Raw genomic sequence first — 26,034 nt, forward strand, 5'->3', positions numbered from 1 at the left:
TTCATGGGACTGAATAAAACCAGTATCATGAGTGGAGAGAACATACAGGCAACCAATATCCCATTTGGACTGACATCTCTCAGTGAAGAGTCTTTCCCAGCTACAACAGCCATCAAAGTATGTAAAATGTAGAACCAGGGACTTCCCTGGTGGTCCAGTGGTTAGGACCCCAAGCTTTCACTTTTGAGGCCATGGGTTCAATCTCTGGTCAGGGAACTAAGATCCCATAAGCTGCACAGCATGGCAGAAAAAGAAAAAAAAAAAAAAATGTAGAACCAGACTTTTAAACATTTCAACTATCAAACATACTCAATGTGCTAATATTTTAATGAGCACGAAAGGTTTTCATATCATTAAATAAAAAACTTTTTTAAAGTAAAATTATTTACAAGTATTTATTTTATCCTACCCTTTAAAATTTTCTATATTTATGTATATTTTGCAGTGTATGTTACAACAGTAGTACAAACACGTAACTTATAAAACACACACTCAGGGGGGGAATTCTGCTGTATACATTTTTTTTTCCTCCAATAGAGAGAGCAATCACAAAGTCGTACATCTGCTGCTCTAGAGATCGCACAGTCATGGAAGAAGGGAACTAGACAGGGCAGCAACCTGCCTGGGCTTGCGTTTCCAAAAGCTCTGATGGACTGAAGAGGCTGAGACAAGAGGCAGGAAGACAGTTAAGCAGAAACTGGACGAGTCTGCGGGACCGGGTTGCTGGAAACATGGACTTGGATCAAGTGTTGCAGAAGGAGAAGCAGATCTGAGTGAGGGTGGGAGGTAGAGGTGAGAACACAAGTTTAATTTTAGACTAGCTTATTTATTCACTCTCAATATGTGCTGAATTTTTATCATTTGTCAAGGGCTATATCAGATGCTGGGGATATAGCAATAAGCAAGTCAGACTCAGTGCCTAACTTCTTGGGGTTTATGTTCTGGTGAAGAAAACATTAAAAGAACAGGATATATAGCTACAACTGCGGTAGGAACACTTCAGAGGAAACGCACTGGGGGCTGTAGAGCAGCAGAGCGAAGAGTCAGCCCAGGGACCGGGAAGCAGCAGGAAAGCCTCTCTGAGGATCCAGTGCTGAAGCCGAGCCCTCAGGGATGAGCAGAGAGAGCCGGATTTGGGGGAAGGGTGTTCCAGGCAGAGGGAAGAGGCGGGGTGAGGGCTCTGGCATGGGGTGGGGGATGGCCTGTCTCATCTGAGGGGTACAGGGAGCTGGTATCAGCTGGAGCCCAAGGGGGAGAGCTGAGAGTGGACAGTGGTCAATCCTGCTGCAGCTGCTGAAGCAGGAGGGAGGCATTTAGAGAGCCAGGCTGATGGGGGGGAAGCGCAATGATCTAATTTACATTTTTTTTTTTTAAACATATATTTTATTTATTTAGGCTATTTTATTTATTTATTTAGGTTGAGCCAGCTGTCAATTGTGGCATGTGGGATCTAGTTCCCTAGTCAGGGATCGAACCTGTGCCCCCTGCATTATGAGCACAGAGTCTTATCCACTGGGCCACCAGGGAAGTCCCTAATTTACATTTTTGAAAGACCATTTTGGCTGCTCATGGTGGAGGGAGGGATGCCTTGCTAGGCAGCAGGACCTTGCAGGGACACCCCCTCCAACACACACAGAAGAAGGGCCCTATAAACAACTTGGAGAACAAGCCCTAGAGTCTGGATTCAGTTCTGGGCCTAACCTCTTCCACAGCCCTCTGCAACTCTGTTCTTGAACCCAGCAGGGCCAGCGATGAGCCGGCAGCAGTGAGGCTGACCTGTGACTGGCAAATGGCTACATGCCTATCATTTCTGGTCAGGAACAGGAGGGTCAGTTTTCCTACATGATTTCAGAAAGGGACTTTACTTTAAAAAGCAGCTTGTTTTTTCAGCTTTGGCTCTTTAGATGAGTTTCTCATTGAAATGTCATCTATATGGTAGGGAGCATCTTTAAAAAGCATCTTGAACTCAGATATCCCACTCAAGGTTTCCCTGGCTCAAGGTTTCAGACTTATACATCTTCCGGTACAGGCTGTTCACATACACATTTTATTCAGTCTTCACAGCAATACTGCTTGGCCGTTATCCTCATTTTTGTTGTTGTTGTTGTTAAGTAAATGAGAAAAGGAAGGCTCAGAGAGGCAAATTAACTTGTCTATAAGGTTACAGAGCTATGGATGCAAGTCTGCGCAAATGTATTTCTACTTCCCACTCTACTCTCACTGCTTCCTGGTATGGTGTTGAGAGCAAGAACAGGTCACTGTTCCCTGGAAACCCAAGGGCATGAGGGTATGAGACAAGCCCTGAGGTTACAATGGGCATCTTATGTAGGGAAACCACAGAGGAAAGGTCAGTGAGGTCATGTAGAACCCTGGGCATCAGGGCACCGAGGTGTGGACACCCAGCTGCAGCTGCACAGGATGCCTGCTTCCCCCATTTCCTGGAGAGTTGGGAAGGACCCATGAAGGGGCAAGATGGACCAGGAGGAGACCTGAGGACACGATTTCTTAATAATAATGATAGGAATCCGCGAACCACAGAGCAATCCCGGACTGGACACATGTGAGGAAGCAGCTGTTCTGCCACTTTCCGCCAGCTGCATGTCTGAAAGTGTGCCTTTGGATTCCTATTAGATGTACACACATGAAGCTTCCACACCAGAACCAACTACCGATGACCTGGTCCTTCCCTCAACTAGCCCCAGGGCCTTTCCTTGCAAATACTTGCCACTCACTTCCCCAAAGGTGGCCAGGATCAGGATAGGTGAAGACCTGCTAGTGACAATGGCTGAGATCATCAGCATCACCAGCACTGCTCTGGAGCAGTCTGCAAAGGAGTAAGGACACCTCCCCTTTCCCCCTTCGCCTGAGATCTGCCACGTGGACCAGGCACTGTTCTCAGCAATCCACCGGTGAACAAATGAAGTCCCTGCCCTCCTAGAGTCTACATTCTGGGGGGGTGGGAGCGGGTGGACCACCAAACGGATAAAATGTCCACTCTGTCAGAAGACAAGGAACATCCGGGGAACTAAAGCCAGGTGAGGGGCAGGAATGCGGGGAGGTGTGCACAGGCGGCGCTGCAGCTCACAGCTGAATGGCATCTGCTGGAGGAGGGGGAGCAGGGCGGTGCAGGAGAGACGCTGAGACAGGCTGCCGTCCAGGCTGCGCCTGCTCCGAGCCAGCACTCGGGCTAGCACGCTGGCCTCCTGCCAGGGCTCCACGCCTGACACTTCAGCCTCGCAAAGCTCTGCGAGGCGTCCTTTCTCTGCTGGCAACACCTACTCATCAGCTCTCATTTCAAACAGTGGGGGTTCCGGGAAACCCAACTGACTAAGTCAGAAGCTGGTACTTTTTCTCTGCACTCCTAGAGCCCTTGGCTCCAACGCTATTACAGCACCTTTAATAGTGTCTCATGGTTATCTGATTACATCACATCTCCAAGGAGCCAGGCGCTACTTGAAGGCATAGTCTATGCCCTGCTAATCACTACAGACAGGCTTACAGTGGAGGGTTCATCTATTCAAAAAATGTTATCCCTTGAGTGCCTGTTATGTGCCACATGGGGATACACTGGTGACTAAGCCAGAAAAAATGCCTGATTGAAAGGAGCCTATAATCTTTCATACTATGTCTCAATTATCCTCAGATTTCTAGGGCCTTGCACTAGGTCTGACACACACAAGGGGCTGAATGGATGAAAAATTACAGAGATGATGGTGGGCAAGACAAAGCATATTCCTCTTCATAAAGAGTTACAAATGTAGCTAGCCCTACCCTGTTCTAGGGGCTTCTGCATTTTACGTGGGAAAAGGCACCCAAAACCTCCAAGTAAACTGATCCCTTCCCAAAAGAACCCTATCACATCTTTTTCTTTAAAATTACACAAAACGTGGCGATGGTTTTACGACAAAGTCAAGTTACGTGTGGGACAACTTCAAGTTAGTCCATTAAAGTTAATGCCTTAAGGATATGGGTTATGCTTTCTCCACTGCATTACTTTCTTTGCTCCTTAAAACCTTTCCCCAACCTAATGCACAAAACTTAACAGATAAATAAGATATTCTTGGTCAATTTTCTCCTATAGCTTCAATATGTGGAAATGGATCTCTCTTCATTTCCAATTAAAGGAGCTTCACCAAGTACACTGCCTGTGAGAGCCTCTAGTTTAGAGGGATTAGAACTCAAATCACAGTCAGTCAGGCTCTTCCCTTCTCCCACCCAGGGGGTCTGGAAGGTCAGTGACCACCTGAGGTCAGATCACAGGTTCCTCCTGCCCACCCCTCATCCCAACAAGACAAGTCCAGCCTGCCTGGGCCTACTTTTCTTAAGGATGAACAAAATTCAAACATTAATTCTTCTGGAGATGTCTTGTAATTACTGGATTACATCATGCCTCTACAAGAAGCTAAGCTCTTCTAGGAGATTTCTCTCTATCCTTCAAATTAAATAATCTCTCTGAGACAGAAGAACCTTTTGATTTTTAAATGTAGAAATTCAAATCTGGGTGTGGCCAGGCAACAGCTCTGGGCAACATTACTGCAGAATGGGCTTCTCTGGGGAAGATTCCATAGTGTTCTTGCTTTTTGATGGACACATACACACACACAAAACAACGGGAATTTTAAAAAATGTGTGCACTGGATGCACACCCTACCACTTCTATGCAGAGAAGGAGATTCTGAAAAAAGAAGTTTCCAAATCTCATTCCTGCAGCTTAGAAGGAAGCCAAACACTCCTTTCCTTCGTATTCACCAAGATCAGGTGACGGACAAATCAGAACAGGAGGTTCCTAGCTGGTTTCTGTGCTGACGCTGCCCCCTAGAGACAGAGAGCTGTAAAGGCACGGAGACCCACAGAGAGCTGGGCTGCTCGGGAGAGCGCTGGGTGTGCTCAGTTGGGTCCGACTCTTTGCAACCCCGTGGGTGGTAATCCACCAAGCTCCTCTGTTCGTGGGATTTTCCAGACCAGAATACTGGAGTGGGGTTGCCAATTTCTTCTCCAGGGGATCTTCCCTAGGAGAGGGTAACTCTGAGACACTGACTAGGAAAGCCCATCATACCAAGGCCATGGTTGCCTGCTTTTCACTACACTACGCAGCCAGGGGTTCTAAGAGACAGTGGGATGTAATGTAAATGTAAATTATTCCCGGGTGTCCAGGAATAACATAAGTCCAATTTTACCTTTATTGAAATAACCACAGAAATACCAATTTCCTCATAGTATTAACAGTTATTCAAATACGACTTTCTCTAGAATGTCCACTTAACAGAACCGTGGGGACAATATAAGCAACACCCATGGCGGTGCCAGCAGGTGCGTACTAATATACTCTGATGACTGCTCTCGGTACTGGGGAATAAGATGGACAAACACAAGTCGCCCACCTTTCCAGAAGTTGCTGAGGGAAAGGTCACGTATGTCACGTAAGTGAAGCGCACAGTGAGACAGGACTGTGGGTGCTCGGGAGGAAGTACAGTGCTGGGCTGCAGAGAGGGGCACTGTTCATGATTTGAAAGTGGGTGGTGGGGGAAGGCTTCTCTGAGAAGGTGTGTTTAAGCAAAGACCTAAGAGAGGAAAAGAAAGTCGACTTTGTGATATCTGGGGGAAGAAATTCCAGGCCATGGGAACAGCAAGGAGGGAGGTGGAAAAGCCAGTGAGCTGAAAGAAGGGCGGGGTGTCTGGGGCCTGTGAGGCCGTGATCAGGACTCTGGCACGCACCCAGAGTGAACAGGTTAAAGCAGGTTCTCTGTAAAAGGACTTAGATGCATGAAGTCCTCAAGCCCCCTCCACTGGCCCCCCTTCCCTGGCAAGCTCACAGGTCGTGGAGCCACACCTCCACCTGGGCCCCAGGTCTCTCGGGCCTCGTGCTGTGCTCACAGCTTTGAAAGGGCGGGAGGGCAGAGGCTGTGACTAAGCCCTGCCCAAAGGGCTCTGCTCACCGTAGACGTGAAACACAAGGCAAGTCTGGGGAACAAGCTCCTTACAGCTATGATTCCTACAACTATGGACTAGAGTCCATTGGTGGGTTATGAAATTATTTTAGTAAAATACAGTAAGTGGATTTTAAAAAAACAAAAACTAGAACAGAAAAGATACGAGAGTGCATTCCATATGCCAGGTATTTATTTCATAAAACTATTGCTTTGGTTATATGTATACGTGTTTTATGTATGCATTGATTTTATGGTAAAACATATTCCTACTATAAGTCACAGTCAAAACAATCTGAAAGCCATCAACTTAGGATTCAGTCGGTCATCCATCCATTCAAACACCAAGAAGTTTCTTTAGAGGATTACTTACAGATGCACTGTCAGCCAGAAAAGCAGAGAAACCAGGCCCCGCCACGCAGGCCTGAGTCGGGATGAAGGCCGCCTGGGCACCGCCCCCCTGTGCCTGGTCCAGCAGCAGGAGGGGAGGTGTGTGCAGCTGGGGTACGAGACCAGGCAGAGGAGGCGCCAGGAGGTCTGAGCACAGGAGGAAGGAGGGGCCTCAGGCGCAGGTGGCTCAGTGGAAGCGCTGAGTCTAAGGCGGGTGCAGTTCCAGGGGGCACTCTGTACAGCTGGCAGTGGTCCCAGCACCAGGGCCAGTGCTCAGGGTTCACAACACCCTTGGTGGACACTGGGCGGGATGGCTCACGAAGGTCTGTGACCCCAGCCTTCCATCTGAGGAGCAAGAGTCTCCACAGAGGGAGGCCCTGCAGGCCCCTCACAGGGGCCTGTGTCCTCAGAAGGCGGCCTGGCTGCTCCCTGGGCCTGTACCGCCCCCTCCTTCCCACCCCCCAGAGGTTCACACCCTAGCAGAGGAGCCCGTGAGGTGAACAGAATTACAATAAAGTGAAAAGTCATCCCCCAGAGGCCTGGACTGACAGCTGGGCTGCACAGGTCAGTCAGGCTCTCTAAGGCCGGGAAGCCAACCTTCTCAGGTGTTACACCTGACAGAAGAGAATGCAGACAAATACATGCTCTTTCGTGAGGGAGGATTTCCTAAACACACCCCCAACAGTGCACACTACCAAGGCAAGCTGAGTGAACGGAGCAGTTTCATCCTAAGGAGACACTGCAGACAGGGTAACAGATGCGTGACTGACTAGGAGAAGATATCTGGCGCACTTAAAACTGAAAGCAGATTAATATCTTGAGCGTACAGAGAACCAGCAAAAATGGGGAAGTAAAAAAAGTAAGAAATCTGATATAAAAATGGGTTAAAGATATGGGAAGAGAGGAAGGCAATTTTAAAAGTTACCAAAGATAGATGACCAACAGGCACATGAAAAGATGCTCAACATCACTAACTAGAGGAATGCAGATCAAAATTACAAGAGGTATCACCTCACACTGGTCAGAATGACCATCATCAAAAAGTCTACGAATAATAAACGGTGGAGAGGGTGTGGACAAAAGGGAACCTTCCTACATTGTTGGAGGGAAGGTAAATGGATACAGTCTCTATGGAGAACAGGATGGGGGTTTCTCAAAAGACTAAAAAAATAGTTATCATATGATCCAGCAATCTCACTCTTGGGCATATATCCAGAAAAGACAAAAACTTTTAATTTGAAAACACACACGCACCCCCAAGGTTCACAGCAGCACTCTTCACAAAAGCCAAGACATGGAAGCAAGCTAAACGTCCGCGGACAGACGGGCGGTCCAGGAAGGAGTGCTGCAGACATACCCTAGGGAAGACCACTCAGCCGTAAAAAGAATGAAATAATGCCATTTGCGACAACATGGATGAAAAGTGCCATTTTCACTTTTTAACCATCTGGGATGAACTTCTTAACAGTGAAGAGGACACAATTCACCCTTTTGTTATAACTCGCACTATCGTCTCAGTGTACGCCAGGTGCTCTGAGCTGCTACCAGCAAAGCCGCAGGCGTCCACCACAGCCGTCCCTCCCCTACCCGAGGGCTGCTGGGCCCCTGGAGTCCTCATGTCTGTTTTGGCCAGATGGTTTCTTCCCTTCCTGCTGTTTCTATGACTGCCCCCACATACTCCTCCTTTCTCCCCTTCTATGGTTAAGGAGTTGAAGACTAGATAACGAAGCATTTTAGAACCGGGTCTCACATAAAAACAGACTGATCTGAAGGTCAATCTCCAGGGTGAGCCCTGGAGGACAGAGCACAGCAGGCTGGGATGTTAACTATCTTGGAGGCTTCAAAGGCTATTCTGATTAGCTCCTGCCACTATTTCAGTATGGAAGTTGAAAAAAGGCAGCTGTGAGAAATTCTTCTCAAAAACGGTAATGATTATGAAATCTGCCCTGGCTTGACCTTACGGCCCTTTGCCAGCCTACTGAGCCAACACGGTATGGCGAGTGGTACCCTCTGTCCCCAGAGAGAGGTGCGAGGAGCTGCAGGGGGACCAGGTCAACCCCCTGACTGTGTTCAGTCTCCCCGAGGGTGGGGCTTCCAGCCCATACAGACCAGCACCCATCTTTAGATACCAGGGTGAAGGAGAAAAGTTCCCACATCTTCTCGTTTTACCAGATGACTAGCTTCTCTGACCAGGACATATTTAGTCAGTTCTCATTAACAGGCTTTCTCACAAAACCCAACCCATGAGATTAGTGCAGGAGGAGAACAGGCAGGTTACAGCCTTTTTAGATCTGGTGTGCAGGTCTCATCATACCCATCTTAATATGTTAGGATCCATGGTTTATGAGAAGTCCGTGTACTCTTATGAAACTCTTGTCAAGAAAACAAGACCTAAAGAGACAGACATTACAGAGACGAAGTATCTACAATTGTAATAGCAAACGCCATGTTTCCTGACGGGATTAATCACGTGGAGTCTGGATTTATCTATATTCCTGTATTTGATGAACTAGAAAATGGGAACATTGTTGTAATCATGCTGTTTTCCCCCCAGGACTCAAGGGGAATGGAATTATTCCTGAAAAACACATAACAGATTTAGATTTTATGTGGTGGATTTGGAGAGTTTTTGGTGGTATGGTTTGAACTTGTTAGGCTAGGAGCTTGGGGAGTGTTGGGGCTGGAGTCCAGATGTGGAAGGCTCTGGCACGCAGAAGGAATTTAAGACAGCCTGGATGAGGTCACCCCGGGCAAGTGGGGACACACATGAAGGGGCACAGGTCAGAGTCCCGGGGTGCTCCAGGGGTGGCGTGCAGGGCAGAGAGGGGAGACAGGAAGCTTCTGGGGTTTCTTCAATGGGAAGATGATGGATGAAAGAGAGTGGGTAAGACCGCTGTGCCTGAGGGACTGGCAGTCATTCTTCTGGGCTAGCTGACAACATCACACCCAGCTCTCTCTGCCGGAGCAGCGACACACATCCTACTTGCATTTCTCTCTGGTGAAGTCTTGCACAATTCATGACAGAATTTCTGGCATCCTGTAGCCCTACAGGGATAGGAATCCAAAGCCCTGCTAGCGTCAGGCTTCCTGGAACCAAGATCTGGCTCAACTCTGAGCCCCATTCACCACTAGGTAACACTCAGATAATTCCTGGCTCACATTTTGTTCGTTATTGATGGCTTAGAACTGCATCATTCACATAACGTAAGACCCCTCGTTGGTAGCAGCTTCCTGGAACTACAAACTTTAGCTCCGATTTACAGCAAAGGAACTCCTAGTGGATACCCACAGCGGTGTGTCAGCACCGCCTCCCAGCACAGCTGGGCTGAAGGCAGGCAGTCAGGCCTCTGAGTGCGTGAGGAAGGAGGAGCAGCCTCCACAGAGCTGTTACAACTGGCAGTCACAGCTCCTATAACCATTTCTGATAACGAGATTGGTAATGATTTCTGGAAAACCTGAGAGGAGAACAGGTTCCTGGAGGGGTGGCGGGGGTTGGGGTGGGAACGGCCAGAGAGAGCATCAGAGCAGGACAGGGAGCAACAACTTCCGTGCTGACTCCTTCCAGGGGCCGCCGCCTCCCCGCACGCCTGCATGGGCTCTGCGCGTCGGCATCTGTCCATTTTCTTGCTCACCTCTCTGCTGATCCCTCAATCCCACTCTTTCTCCCGTGACGTTCACGTCCCCTTGCAGAACTGGACTTTTATAAGAAGCAGAGGTCACACATGAGCCTTCCCCTGTAGAGGCTGCGGTCCTGTCCCCTTGAACGTGGCCCCCACTCACTCATTTTTGCACCCCTCGGGACAATGAAGTCTCTCTAGTTTCCTTTTTCTTCCTTTTCCCTGAGACACACACACAGATTTGCTCTATTGGAGAGATTTTATGGCTTACCATGCTGGGTGGACAGACTGGAGGAAAAAAAATGACATATTCCTGTTATTTCAGAAACTCCAGTAAAAAAGAAAATGATTTGGTTTCAGGTACACTTCCAGGCTGGTAACCGGAAAGTCCCATTGGATTTTCCTCCACATTTAAAACTCAAGGCCCGCCCCACCTGGTGCCCCAGGTGAAAGGAATAAAGATAACAGTGTAGCAGAGGGTCTGGAGAATAAAAGGAAGCATTTGTTGCTATTTCCTGCTATTCTCTTCTCAAAGATGACCGCTCTTCAGATCTCCCTGCGGGAGCACAAGGATTCAACAAGAGAATGCCGAATGCCGAATGCCGAATGCCGCAGCTCAGCTCCAGCGGGCGCCTGGCCAGCAGAGGCTCTCCGAGTGCTGACCTCCCCAGTGGGGCTCCCCTTCTCCCTGCTCCTCCCCCTCGGCCATGTGTGTGCCAAGGCCCTGGTGATAGGAGCGCCAGCGCAGCCTGATGTTCCTCAGGGCTTGTTTTCTACATCGGCACAGAGTTCAGTGCAGTCGCTCAGTCGTGTCTGGGCCTTTGCGACCCCATGGACTGCAGCACGCCAGGCTTCCCTGTCCATCACCAACTCCTGGAGCTTGCTCAAAGTCATGTCCATTGAGTCAGTGATGCCATCCAACCATCTCATCCTCTGTCGTCCCCTTCTCCTCCCACCTTCAACCTTTCCCAGCATCAGGGTCTTTTCCAGTGAGTCAGTTCTTCGCATCAGGTGGCCAAAGTATTGGAGCTTCAGCTTCAGCGTCAGTCCTTCCAAAGAATATTCAGAACTGATTTCCTTGAGGATGGACTGGTTGGATCTCCTTGCAGTCCAAGGGACTCTCAAAGAGTCTTCTCCAACACCACAGTTTAAAAGCATCAATTCTTCGGTGCTCAGTTTTCTTTATATTGTCCAACTCGCACATCCATACATGACTACTGGAAAAACCATAGCTTTTACTAGACGGACCTTTGTTGTCAAAGTATTCTCTCTGCTTTTTAATATGCTGTCTAGTTTGGTCATAGCTTTTCTTCCCAGGAACAAGCATCTTTTCATTTCACAGCTTCAGTTACCATCTGCAGTGATTGTGGAGCCCAAAGTCACAGCACATAGTGCCCTGTGGGTATGTCTCTCTCTTTTTTCGCTCCTAAGGTTTGCAGGGCAGATTCTATGCTGACATCATCCACTTAAAAAATTTATTAAGTACCCACTGAGAGCCAAGCAGAGGGCCAAGTAACATCAGTAGTGCTTGAAGTTATCAACCTGTGTGCTCTCTTCAGGCTTCACACACTGGGCCTAAACTCTCCTCTGTGGACCCTGCAGTACTCTGCCTGCGCCCTGACCACAAAGCTCTTTTCTTCAGATTTCGGGGCCTTCCTTCTTCACTGCCGAGGGAGAGGATGCCATTTATAAACATCTCGTGTGCCCACAGCCATACAGTCAGCTCCTGGAAAAGGGATGGGAATCAAAGGCACCACATACTCACAAAGGTTTTTGGAATGATTTTCCTCCAAAGAACCCAGAGTTTTCCCAAATTCTGTACATCCTAAAGAGACAGAAGGCTCACTGTTTTCCTGAAAAGGAAGGAGCAAACAGTGGTAAACAAATGAAAGGGCGCCGTCACCTCTGATCTTCACGGGCACTTTCACCTTCCCTCTTCCTGTTCTGCTATCAACCAGGAGGTGCGATCAGGGCTGCTTGATTCGGTTGAAGCAGGTTAAGAAAACCAAGAGGGACGTGGCTTGCTGATGTGCTGCCGGTGCTGGAAGGAAGGCTCTCTCCTCAAACTTGACTGGAGGCAGTTATACCGCTTTCCTTTACTGGGTCACACAGCAGGCTTGCAGAGAGGATCCGCTGCCGAGCTAGGCGTTTCTCATATTCTCATTAAAAACAACCAAACAGACCCCTCCTCAGAGTAAATAGCTCGGGTGGGCTTTCAACCTTTCCCTCCTTGCTCTTAAGTGTGACAGAAAGGAAGGCCTCTCTTGGGCTCAAGCAACATGACTGAGGACAAGCATCAGAAAGAGGAGGAAGAAACGTCCCTCGACACGGGCATGATGAAAAATGCAAGTGGAAGAGTTCCAGCTCGCAAGGCATCGGAACAGGAAAACAAGACCTGTCTCAATACAGAAACAATTGGCGCTGTCTCCCTCCCCATGCTGCATGCCCTCCACACCCCCACTTCACGTGCTTTGGCCACTCCGGTTACGGAGTGAATTCTTTCAAATATTTCTGTTACAGCAAACAGTAAAACACTATGTATTTGTTAGCACGCTAACCATCTAATGTCTCCTGGCACTATTACCCTTAGACCCCTACTGACATGCCCACTCGTCCTCTCCCTTAGGAACAAGGGCAGTCTAACCAAGGATTTTTAGTTCAGTGGGACAGAGTACTGTAAAGGACATCGGAGAACATTCTCATGCAGACAAGTGGCTGCAGCTCGTCTCCTCAGGGGATGGTTACCCACTTGCTCCTCGGAGGAGCAGCAGCAGTCTTTCCTGTGAGCATGTTAGAAAGGCAGAACTTCGGGCTCCACTCTAGACTTCCTAAGCAGATCGGCGTTTGACAGGGTTACTAAGTGATGCGAATGCACATTAAAGTTTGACAAGGCCGGGCCTCTCCTGACACGGGTCTTGGTTTTGCTGATTTTTTTGATACTTCGGCTCAGACAAGAAAGTATCAGGTAATCTGAGTTCTTCAGGAGATCAATTTTCACCACTGACAATTTTTAGGGAAGCTGACTATATATTTTTATTTTTTTAATATGAATGTATTTATTTTAATTGGAGTCTAATTACTTTACAATGTTGTATTGGTTTTGCCATACACTGACATGAATCCACCACGGGTGTACATGTGTTCCCCATCCTAAACCCCCCTCCCACCTCCCTCCCCATCCCATCCCTCTGGATACATTATCCATTCTTTTCAACATGGCTAGGAGACTAGCAGAGTATACTCAAATGCTCATAAAACTATCACTTTGTCTTGCTTCAAGTTAAAGGCCATCAAAATATTTAACAGCAGGGGACAAAGAAGCAAGAGAGAGTGAGGTGACAGAAGGGGCCAATAGTGAAATCTACAATTCTTTATGTCTGTAAATCAAGATCTAAAATGATCAGATTTGCTAAATATTCTGTTGAAGACGAGATGGCGAGCAGTGCATTTTGGGAAGCACCGTGCAAACAATGCTGGTGCAGGATCCTCAGGGCTGCATATAAACCATCTGCATCGAGCACACACTCGCCTGGCCACAACCATCTGCATCGAGCACACACTCGCCTGGCCACAAAGGCTGCCTGCTAGTGCACAGAAGGACCCAGCCAGCGGCAGGCAGGGCTCGCGTGATGCCATGTAGAGGATGCCGCCCAGAAGGGACATTCAGAGCCAGGGGTGAGCGCGGAGCTGACCACTGATGAAGACAAACGGCCCTTCACTTTCTTGCTTACTTATTCTTGGACTAAGATGTTCAGCGCAGTTAGTCACTCAAGTATAAAACAAACCTTAGGATACCACTTTCTGAAACACTATGAAAAAGTGTTTGATCAGGGAGAAGTTAACACTGTGTCCTAACCACCACCCCCACTGTTTCATTTGTTTTCTTCATGCCGAAGGTGACCTCGGCAAGCAAAAGTGCAACTAAGGTGTTGAAATGGGCCTCGTAACACAGTACGTTGCAAATGTGACTTCCCTCTCAACTTTTTCAAGCTGTCTTTAGCTTTTATCCACGGCTCCAACTCTCAGTTCCAGTTACGTGGCATATCGAGGGGGAACCTGTACTGCTGGCCATAAGGAGCCTGTCCACAGCCTTCCCTGAAGGCAAGACGAGCCCAGCCCAGGAAGGGAGAGCGGAAGGTCACCCAGTAGGACCCATGTCCCTCACCCCCCCTTTATGCCCCTTCCCTTGAAAGGCTACAGCGACTGTGTGAACACCTGGCCCTGCAGAGAGCTGCCAGAGTGGTAGCCTGCACTGGTGTTGCATCTTTGTTTTTCATCCTTAATTCCTTCCGTACAGCAACCACTCAAAACAACAGCAGATGGACAACAGGATAAACCTCACCAGAAGCCATGTGCCTTTTGTCACGTTTCCCAAGCTCTGCTCCACTCACTCGGGCTCAGCAGTAACCGCCCCGTGTGCCCGGGTAAAGGCTGGACAACCCGGAAACACAGGGGGCGCCCTGCTCAGGCTCTGACGGACCCGTGTGTGGCTTCCTGTGAGCTCAGTCATAACCACTCCAGTTTTATGCGGCTTGCTCAACTGAATCACACGGGCTAAAAAAGACACATTTTTGGGGGGCAGCTATTATGGACTGAATTCTGTTTCCTCCTACATTCAGAAGTTGAAGTCCTGACTCCCAGTAGCTCAGAATCTATCTAGAGAAGGCCTTCAGAGTGGAGATCAGGCTGAAATGAGGCCCTCGGGGCAGACCCTAAGCCAGCCTGACTGCAGTCCTCACAGGAGAAGGGTGTGTGGACACAGGGACAGCAGCGATGTGTCCACAGTGGAAAGGCCCTGTGAGGACACAGGGAGGAGGCGGCATCTGCAAGCCAAGCAGAGAGGCAGAGAAGAAACCAAACGTGCCAACACCTTGGTCCTGATCTTTTGTTACGGTAACACTAGCAAATTAACAGAGTGGCTTTCAATGGTGATCAAACATTAGACTGTGGTGGATCCAGAGAGGTTCTGACCTTTGTGCACAAACCGCTGCCCTCCGACCTTCTTCATACACGTTGAGACTCTCAGTCACGCTTTTGGGGGACAGAAGGGAACAGGCTGTGGAGACTGGGACTAAGTCACAGAAAACCGAGAGTGCCACCAATTTATTTTCCATTCAGATGAACACGTGGCTTCCTAGAAGTAGGGCCTCTAAGTACCTGTTGGCTTTGGAGGAGTAACAATCCTTTTTTCTTGGCCATGCTGCATGCCTTGAACGACCTCAGTTCCCCAACCAGGGACTGAACCTGAGTGGCAGCCTGCTCTGGTGCTGTCAGTATCTTTGTTTTTCATTCTTAATTCCTTCCTTATAGTAACCACTCAAAACAGTAAAGGGCCCCCTCAGTGAAAGCACCAAGTCCCAACCACTGCACCACCAGGGAAGCCTCAACAATCGTGTAGTTGTATCGGTTACTTCTGTCTTTACTAATGATCTCACTTCGCAAAATGGTCAAGTTGAAGAGTTATGTTCGCTGAACTTAGAAAGAAGGAGCAAAGCAACCAGCCTCGGAATATACTACCTCCCAAGGCAATGTATGAGGTGAGCGCTTGTGCTGCTGACCAATTTCAACAGAAGAAAGACGTGCAGGAAAGGAGCCGGGTGAGGCCACCCTGAGCCAGGGCCATTCACGGAAGGCCTCCTAAGGTGCATCTGAAGAGCCATGGGGACTGTGGAGGTTTAAAACAGGGAGACATGGCCAGGTTTGTTCTGTATGACGATCGCTCCAGTGCAGGTATGGAGCTTGAGACCAGAAGCAGAAGACTTGTGAGGAGGCTCCTGTGTTGATCCAGCCAACAGCACAGGGTGGAGGAGGGCAGTGGGGAAAACCTGGTGACAGGCTGCAAGGAGAGCTGGGAAGGTGTTCTAGACAGGAAGTAAGAGGGCCTTTGTGCATGGGGTCCTCTCTCTGGATTCTATCTGACCTCTGGGGATCTCTTGGTCAGAAAATCTACAGGACAGCTGAGACTTCCTGGGCCTCAGCCCAAGAAGCGACATTTATAGGTCTGTTCTGTCTTAAGAGAGACACGGTGTGTGGGGGGGTACCTATAGGCCTCCACCCACTTGCAATGGGACGGGGACATGCACGCACGGTGTGGGTGTCCACTCTGCTCTGCCTGGGCTCCCTGAGACCAGTCTCCTGAACAGTCTGCGCTGAGAGAGATGCCTTCTCGCCAACACCAACCTCCACGTGCGGGCAGCACTGCATTTGGTGCCTGCCTTACCTGAGTGGGGGAAGCAGGTTGAAGTCAGAGAGGTTACTGAGATTCTCCTGTGGAGCGCCAGAGTATACAAGGGCCTCTGCCTGCTTACCTGCCTATCTACCTACTGACTGCCTGACTATATATGGAAATCCACGTGGAAAGGATCCACAGAGCAGGGTGGGCTGGAGAGGGCTTTGTGGAGACAGCTGGACAAGAAGGGAAGAGAATGGTCCAGGGGGAGGTTCAGGTAAAGGCATGTGTATGAACAGAGGCAGGTGGGTGGGGGACCTGGTCTGGCTTGTGAGAAGTCAGGAGGAAGAGGCTGGACTTTTCTTTTGAAAGAGTGTCAAAGGCCCAGGCTCTAGAAGCGCTGCATGTTCTAACTGGGTGACCAGAGGAACAGCAAGGCTGGCAACACTACAAGGCAGACTTCGAGGAGGAACAGAGGCAGGGGCTGAGTGCAGGAGGCCAAGGCTACAGACCACAGACAAAGTCCGGATCAAGTGAAATGGGGAGAGAAAAGATTCTGAAGAAATTCTTCCATATGGCTAGGTTTAGAGGAAAAAAAAGAAACCCTAATAACCCTAAGTCATCACAGGCTACGAGAAAAATCTGCCCGACAAGGAAGACTGTTCAAAGAAAGGCTGACACCCACTTGCAGGAGCACAAAGAAGGGAGCCTTGAACGCAGTGTGGCTGTAAGATGGCTCATGTCTGAACACGGTAGCTTCATATGAACAGCAGAACTCCCACAATTTAATTGAAAGGTGAGAATTTTAAAATAATAGCGCCTCTTGAACACTTGGCTATGGCACCGCTTATGAAGCAGCTGCTACGTGCTAGTTACCGCACCGGGTTCTTCCCGGCCATCAGCTTGTCAATCCCGGGCCCCTGCACGGATGTGGGGGAGTCACAGAAAAGGAGCTGAGGCTCCTGCGAGGGAAGTGGCTTTTCTGGGCTCTACCTCCGTGGATGGAGGAGAGAAGCAGGCCCGCACAGATCATAAAGCGCACAGCACCACCTCTATCTCAAAGAAATTCCTTTTCCCCCAGCTTCATACCTTAAAAATCTATGCAAACTTAAACACAAAACAAAGCTGACAAGAAAAGTGTTTGATAGCAGGTGCAAAAAATGAGTACGACTCCAAGACAGAATCACTCCTGACAGAGTGACTCCTGTCAGAATCACTGCTGCGGAATCTCCCAGCAGCAGCTGCAGCACAGCCAGTGAGCCACTTCCCGGCAGCCTTCATCCACACAGCACGTCTGTGTGGAACAAAACACAGTCTGCTGCAGGCCTTCTGCCTCAGTCCCGTCTGCATGGCCACCACAGCATCAACGGTGCTCTGGGAGCCCAAAGAACACCCCGGACGCCCCGAGAGGGCACAAAGGAACAGGTGCACAATCAGGACGGACAGGCTTGTGCCGGAAAAAGCTGGTCTAACCTAAGTCCTTATTCTTATGGAAGAAGGGCACTTCAGGCCTAACAGCCAGGGAAAATAAAAGACCCACAACAGTATACTGGGAGAGCCAGGCGGCACAGAAAAGCCTCTAGCCTTCCTTGCGCTCTGGTTCAAAGTACTTCCCCTCCCGCTATTGTCCTGCGCTAGTATTCCAAGGCTGACCTTGGGTCTGTGGCAGGTGTGCACCCAGCTGGGATGATCCAAAGTGGACCAGTGAATGCCGGATATACTCTCATTTGAGGCCCATGTTTCCGGGGTAGGGGTTATTGTTTCTTAAAGACAAAGCCAGACAAAAGCAAGCCCAAACAAAGCAGATTCTGCGCAAAGATCTTCCTAAGAAAACCTAACTAGCAGGCTAGTCTAAATAAATCACTGACACCTCTCTCTCTCATACACACACATGCGTGGAGCCCACCTGCCCAAGTTTCAGGACACTCTGATGTTACCTAGATGGTGTAAGAAGCTAAAAACGATCTTATTTTGTATTGGTATTATTTCCTAACTGTCAAAGTGTTCATTTCAGGGCAAACATGTATTATTCAGAGACATACTATTAATCTGGCTCGGGGGTGAGGGAAGGAATGAAAATAAGATCCAGGCCATGACTCAAAGGTCCACATGCAGGGAGTTCCCCAGCCGTCCAGTGGAACGTCCTGCTCTCACTGCCAAGGGCCCAGGTTTGATCCCCAGTCAGGAAACTAAGATCCCACATGCTGCGTGGCATGTCCGGAAAAAAAGAAAGGTCCATATACAATTTTTGGTCGATTATACCAACAACAAGCACTTATAAAGACACTGTTCTAAGCACTTGTCGCTACACCTCCAATCAGGATCCAATAACCAGTCTGGAATCTGGCCACTCAATTGCTAACACTGAGGGCTAAGAGCCCAGTAGCTTCATCCTCTTCTGGGTGTGTCTGGTCACCTCATTCCGCACTCACTGTCCACAGTCCCGGAGAGTTGTTCAGGACTTCCCAGGAAAGGGTCAGCCCAGGGGGAGGGTCACTCATGCAGAGGCCATGCAGGTCACTGAAGCAGAAACCAATACAAATCAGAGCAGGGAGAAGCAGCACTGTGAAGGGGTTAGATAAACCGCTTCCCGTTCCCTTCCGGGTTCCTGCAGGAGCCAGTGGGTTCCTCTTTTACACACAATGGCACACCACACAATCCTCTGCCCCACCCTCAGAGCAAGACTACACGTGTTCCCGACTATCAGGTCACCGGATTCTGCATCGGTACTTCTGAAATTACTGGCTCTATCCTGATACCAAAGCTGCTTAGGTTTCCTCCCAAGTTCAGAGATGGGCCCGCCAGTTTGGGCTGGCCTCCGGGAGGCCAGAATCTAGGCTTTATCTGTGAGGCTCGGTGGCCCTCTGCTGGCTGCCTGCTGTAATTGTTAGTTCCTCACCAGACCAGTGAGAAAATGGCCCTCAAAAACCTTCTCAATTCACTGACAAGGCTTTAGATTTACTGAAAACATCCACATGCACAAAAAATATGCAATACAATTTTGTGTCATCTGAGCTTGTGCAGCGTAAATACTGTTATCCACATTTCATAAGCAGGATCTACAGAACATTAAGGCTTGAGCTCAGGAAGGGAACTCATATGTGGCCAAGGATCTGCCCGATATGCCCTGAGGAGCAGCACTGCAGCCCTCAGCAAGGCATACAGTTCATCTCCTTCTGCAGCTGAGCAAAGGGAGAAGCAGACAGGCTTCCCACACAACCTGCTGGTCAAGAAACTGGCTCTGGGCAGATCTGGATGGTCTGCCCAGGCCATTCACTCAGTGGTGACGGTAGGCTAGTGGCGGCTCACCTCCCAACTTTAGTCTCCTCGTCTAAGAAGGGGCCATGACAGAGTTACAGGACTGAATGAGATGCTGCCCTTGCAGCACCCAACAGTTGACTAATCAATGTTTCAGCTGCCGCCTGGCCATCGCAAACTTCACAACTGTCACAGCCTGGCCTCCGGGCTTCCTGCCCTCCCAGCACAGCTTCAGGAAAACCCCGGAGCAATAACAGGAGTTGGAGAGGCCCCTCACAGAGAAGGCGCAGAGCCTACTGCCGGTCACCAGGTTACAGGCAAGAGATGGCTTCTCTCACTTGAAAGGTAAAGGGAAACGGGGAAGACAGAGTAACGAGTACATAAAAGAACCGAAACCGAGGTCTGCAGCCAGTGTTGGGGAGACAGACGATGACACAGGTGAGCGGAGGAGGAGCCCCTGGAAATGACACGGGTGATGTGGCTGGTTCCCAGTTATCTTCCAGTAACCATGACCAGAATTGGAATGGCCCTTGAAAAGCAACAGGGAAATTTACGGGAGCCACAAGTATAGCTTATTGAAAAGATTACTGAGTAAAGTTGCCAAATCTAAGAGTAGGAGAAGTGAGAAACAGTGCAATGAATAACAGTAACAGCTAACATTCATCGAGCGCCTATGGACTAAACACCTTACTTATATCAAGTCATTCAGTCCTTAGAGCCAATCTCCTAGGAGGGGGCTATTCTCCTCCCTATTCTTCACAGTAGGGGAAACTGAGCCCAAGGGTGAGGCGGGCTGTGTAAGGCCACAGACTAGTTAGTGGAGGGGCTGGGATGTGAACACAGACACTGCTATTCCAGTTGCCCCGATGAAGGGTGCCAAACTAACAGCCTGCTTTGCCACCGACTAGTGGCTGTAGGCAAATTCTTTAGGCCCAGAATGGTGCGGCACAGAGAATATACTACATCAACAAATGGCGTTTATCAACACACTGAAGAGACGTATTTGTTGGAAGAGATCATCAGGAAACCAGAACCTGGGAGAGGCCTCCCAGTTTCGGAGAGCTAACCGGAGACTCCCTGGACAAATCAAAGTGCCTCCTGTTCCCAGGAGCTGTGGTCTTCACCAGACACAGTTATCTGATAAGGCCTTAGCTCCAGGCGCTGGGGCAACAGACCACAGAATCAAACCACTGAAGTCAAGCAAGTGAAAGAACATTCCTGTCCTGGAATCTGCAGGGGAATGTGCTGTTGCAGGATACAATTTAAAAAAAAAAAGAAAGGAGAAAAGCCACTGAAAGAATCAGAGTATTTGTGTGAGTGTGTGCATTTTAAACAACCTGTCTCATGGGACCAGGAATAGGAGTGTATTTAGAACGGCCCGTGGTAAGACAGAATCTGAGCAGCTAGATCACCACATGAAGAGCTAGCCCTCCCATGGCACTGGGGTCCACACAGCGGGCTGGCCCACTCACACCCCACTTCCACTGTCACAGCCCGAGCCCCGGGCAGGGAGCACAGCGGCTCCACCGTCACCCCGAGGACGACAGCAGCTGCTCAGACTGCACCGCATCGGCTGTGGCCGAGCTGCATCCCTGCGCCGTCCCCTACTGCCCTCCCTGCCTTCAATCGCTTCTCACCCGCACACCTTTTTACCAACTGCTGCTGGAATAATCTTCTGAAAAACTTGATTTGATCACATCACCCCTATTTCCCACCCTGGATGGACTTCCTACTGTCACTAGGAAGAAGCCCACACTCTTCCACAGGGACTGTCCCCTTCCCTAGCTGGCTCATCACCTGCCACCGGCCCAGCCCTCCCTCAGAAACACACCTTAAATATGCTGCGTTCTCTTCTGGGAGGCCTCTCCCCACCCCTCTGCCCTCGCTTCCCAGCAGCCTTCCAGGTCCAATCCTGAAGTCCCTTCTAGAACGTGTGCTCCACTCTCCCGGCTCCCCACTCCCCCTGCAGCCCACAGGCTCTCAGGCTCCCCTGCGGTAGACAGAGTTGGGCAGGACCTGCAGGCAGGCTCCGCGGGGCCTGGCTCTACTCCAGCTCTGATGGCTTCTCTAGGCAACATGCCTGTGTTCACCATTTCTACCCGGAGGTCTAAAAGGCATTACAGACCTGCGTGAAACATGGATTTTGATCCCCTTCTCTCCCCGAGAGCTATGCTTAGTCCCTTCTGTATCACTGAGGGACACCACCACCCATGAGCTGCTCAAGGATAAAACCCCGGATCCTTTTTCTTCACCCCCCACACTCACGCCACCAGCCAGTCCTCTCTCTCGTGTGTCCAGAGTCACCGCTGGGCTGGCCTGTGGAAGGAGCTTGGATTCTGGTTCTTCTCATCCCCGAGGGCCCCAGCCTGGCTCCCGCACGCAGCCTGCCTGCCCACCACACACACAGGCCTCACTGCTCTGCCCCTCCCCTGGACGGTCCTCCCCGACTCCTCTAACCTCTCCCCCGCACCTCAGTTCGGCCGGTTCTCCCCAGCCCTCTGTTCCCCAGGTTGGGCACTCTCCTAGAACATGTGGACTGTAACCAAAGTGTGTGTGGCCACACTGGGGCACTGAGAGCCAGCTCAGCCATGACCAGTGCTCTAGATGTTTCCTGCTACCACGCCTAAAGCAAACCCTATCTTTGCCGTTTAGGAGATCTACTATTATCTGAATTCTAATCCTGTTTTATCTCCCACTGTTTATCTAGAGTATTTTAGGAAAACACACAAACTATTGTTAGCTTAACTCTGAAACAGAAAAGCCATCTTTGGCTTCAAACAAGTGTCACATTTCATAGCTCGGATTACTAAGTCCAATGGCTTCCCCGGTGGCTCAGACCCTGAAGAATCTGCCTGAAAGCGGGAGACCCCTGGAGGAAGACCCCCTGGAGAAGGAAATGGCTACCCACTCTAGTGTTCTTGTCTGGAGAATCCCATGGACAGAGGAGCCTGGCAGGTTACAGTCCATGGGGTTTCGAAGAGTTGGACAAGACTGAGCGACTAAGACTTTCAATTCCACAACGGCTTTTAAGCCTCTGAAAGGAAAACCGCTAGCCCTGCTCCAGTGCACGTCTCTTTAAGTGGCCAGGAAGCCTCCTCAGCGCCAAGGGCAGGCGTTCCCTTCCCTCCTCCCCAAGCCCCCCAACTGACCGTGTCCAGGACCGTTCTGTCCTTTCCCTCAGCAAGCATCAGGAACAAATCCTGCGTGTCGACCTGTGGCAGTCTTCTGTCTGGCGCACGGGTCCAGGCCTCACTGGTCACAAGTGACACCTGCCACGGACAGCACTGCCCAGCTCTGGCCCTCACTCCCTGGCCCTGGCACCCAATCCGATGCCACCACTCCATCCTGATTTTACAAATGGGTAACAGATCTAGGACAGGAAAGGAAAACACCAACTTCAAAAGCGAGTTCAGAGCTGAGACAGAATATGTGTGGCCTCAAAGGATGGTCTCCCAGGATTCTTCTAAAGGATGCTACTGAGGTGACTAAGGGAGACAAACTTCCTGAGGCAACAGCAGCCACAAGGGAACATGTCTGCCCCCCTCATGATGATGGCTTCAGATGCACACCCCTTTGCAGTGGTTCCTCTCCTGCTGCTTCTTTACCCCAGAAGCTGCTCTCCTCATGGCAGGACAATCAAGAAACGCCTGCACTAAAATGCTGGCACAACTGTCCACTCAGAGGAGGACAGTGAGACCAGAGTGGGTGCCCGGCTGACAGAAGTGTGTGTGTGTGCCCCCTGGTTTCCTGAACTGCGAAGTTGGTAGATTCTGTATCTATGTGCTGGCCCACACTTGCTTCTGCTCAAATCTGGACTCCCCAAATTCCTGTTCTGTCTCGAAATTCTCTGGATTTCAAGTGAAATCCTCCCCTCAAACCCGGGGCCTGAGCCCTGGCTGCGGAGCGGAAGAGGAGGGAGGGACACTAGTGCAGCTATTCCAATGGGCTCCCAAGCAGCCTGTGTGCGACAGGTACCTCACAAATAGGAAGGAAAAACAGAGCTTTTACTTTTGTACCTCCTTTAACAAATCGAATGATGTGCCTCATTAGAAGGAAAAGTGGGCACTGCTTTTCATCCACAGACTCTGGCTGCGTGGGGAGGGCCCTCACCCCGCAGCCTGCGCACCAGGCGGCCAGGGTACTGAGGTGAGTCCGCCCCTGGTGAAGCCAGCCTCTGCTGGCCAGGCCTCCGCCAGCCCTCCACCAGTTGCTCAGGCCACACTCTGCTGCTTACAGGAGGAGCCAGACAGAGCAGAAAGAGAGGTGCGGCTTCGGGGGCTGGGCTCTGGGTTCAGGCACCAGGGACGCTCCCCCTGTCACCCCCCACTGCAGATGTGCAGATTAGGGGAGAGGGGGTGGGAAGGGGGGCCCACTGGCAGAGGTGGCTCGAGAGGGAACAGGATCCAGTGCACCTGAACAGCTGCTGCCCCTCTGCCCTGCTGGGTCCCGGGCCTCCTCTGCCTCCAGAACTAGATGGATAAATGTGACTGAAGTTAGGAGAGGGCGACTCCCTCCCACTGACCCGTCTCTTTTGTGGGCCTGGGCCTACTCTTCTCCTTCAGGCAGGCCACCAAGGTTGAAGGAACCAGGGTGCAAGAGAGGATTTTTAAGTCTGGGAGAGCATGGCTGCAGAAACTGTTCTGTTACTGCATTTTCCTGGACACAAGGGAGGCACATTAAACATTATTACTTTGAAAATGCAGCCAGATACAAGATGAATCTCATACAGGCAAATTCTATCACTTTTCTTCTTTCCACCCAAAATGAAAAGGACAAAGCGATGAGCTGAAAATGAGAGGGGAGGGTGTATAGTGGGAGGGAAATAAAAAACCAAACGCTGAACCTGACAGAAATCATAGTTGAGCCACTCTCCCCTCACAGTCATATCCAAATGGCAAGTCACCAAGGCTGCAAACGTCTATCCCAGGAGTAATTAAATCAAATTAATCTTAGGAAAAGAGCTTTAAATGTTCAAAGCCCCATTAATTCTCATGACTTGCAATTAAATATGTACGTTAAGAAGGCTTGGACAAAAGCAAAACATTTTCCAATGTGAATTCTTTCTGTTCATAGACAGCATTATAATGTGTTCTAATTACTGATCTTGCAGAAAACTATGTAAAAAATTTAGTGAAGCACACACTGTAAACCCACGGCACGAAGAATGCAGATGTGATCTCAGTCCATACTGAGCTTTAGAAAAATGTGTCTTGATAAACATCTTCACTTTTAAGGCTCCGCAGAAGTCATTCAATGATAATCTCCACTTGGCTTTTTAACTCTCCCTGATCCTTGCCCCCTCTGCTCCTGAGGCGCGGCCCTCAAATGCATCTTGGAAAAGCCCTTGGCTTCTGCTGCGCTGGGATCTACTTTATTTCCTTGTTCGTGTCAAGCTCTCAGGGTTAACCTTCTCTTAGATCATCAACCATGAAAGAGCCAGGTCGCCCCGACACGCTGTGTGTCTTGAAGGGAAAGTATCCAATCCTGCATTTCCAAAACGGGGTGTACTCGTCGAAAACCTCAAGAACACTACTGCTGCCACGTGGCCTCTCAACAGCTCTTGACACTCCTTTGTCAAAGTGCTCTCGCCTCACAGAACTTCCTTGCTTCTCACAACCTCAGTACTTCAAAGGAGGTGGAAAAGGAATTACTTGTCCATTTTTCTGATGAGAAGAGTCAGAGTAAATGATCTGCTGACAGTCAGACAGTAAGCAGTTTAGAGTCTGACTGTTATCAGTTTTCTGATTATGTGCTACTGGTCAGGATCGCCAGTGCCTCCAGTTAAGCCTGTCACAAGGAAGACCATAACCCCCACAAAAAACTCTGCTCCCATGATTTGTCTACACTGCTTGGTTCTGTTAGTTATCAATTATTTTTTTTAAAGCAATGTGAGTTGGTGTTATGGACTGAATGTTTGTGTGTCCCCATATAATTCACACATTGCAATCCTAATTCCAACGTGATGGCATTAGGAGGTAGGACCTCCGAAGGCCCTTGAGGGTGGAACGCTCATGGATGGGATTCATTACAAGGAGAGGCAGGAGAACTTGCTTCCTCTGCTCTTCCTCATGTCATGATATACAGAGAAGAGGGCCCTCATTCGAACTGAATCTGCCAGGGCCTTGATCTTCAGACTTTCCAACCTCCAGAATTCTGTGAAGTAAATGTCTGTTGGTTAAGCCACCCAGTCTGTGGTGATGTGTCAGAGCAGCCTGAGTGACGATGGCGGAGTTTGGAACATTTATGGACAAAGTTTTCAAAGACAGGGATGTTTGTGCTGAAGTAATTCTACCTACAGAAGATCTTAAAAGATGAAAGCAGAAGCCCTGATTATTTCAACTGGATCCACGATCATGGTCAACTGAATGTATCTGTCAGGACTATCAGGTTCCAAATCAAAACCTAGAAATTAAAGGAAGAGGCAGAGCTTTCAGACGCGAAGGAAAGGGTCTACTCACATGTGTCTAAGTTTTGGACAAAGATAATGTGGAGAGACTGTCACAGTGACACCAGTGGATCTAACTGACATTTTAAAGTGTCTTCTAGTCCAAAAGTCTGTGTGAGGCTCCTCTGCCGCTTGAAAGACTCTGAGGTAAGTAGATCTCATTCCAGGAGAAATCCAAGTGATTCAGCAATATCATTTCAGAGAAAATTAAGTAAAGAAATCAAATGC

The 26,034-nt window shown here is 49.6% G+C and overlaps 1 protein-coding gene and 1 non-coding gene across 8 annotated transcripts in view; both read right to left on the reverse strand.

Annotated features, from left to right (window-relative positions):
• Positions 1-26,034, reverse strand: part of RNF216 (ring finger protein 216) — a 114,119-nt gene that overhangs the window by 25,549 nt on the left and 62,536 nt on the right. The gene's annotated exons all lie outside the window — the stretch shown is intronic.
• Positions 1,455-1,527, reverse strand: TRNAM-CAU (transfer RNA methionine (anticodon CAU)). The gene has a single exon. It is a non-coding gene; the product is annotated as a tRNA-Met (tRNA).

Source organism: Giraffa tippelskirchi, chromosome 13, assembly GCF_054371585.1.
Source record: "Giraffa tippelskirchi isolate mGirTip1 chromosome 13, T2T-mGirTip1v1.2.pri, whole genome shotgun sequence".
NCBI lineage: Eukaryota > Metazoa > Chordata > Mammalia > Artiodactyla > Giraffidae > Giraffa > Giraffa tippelskirchi.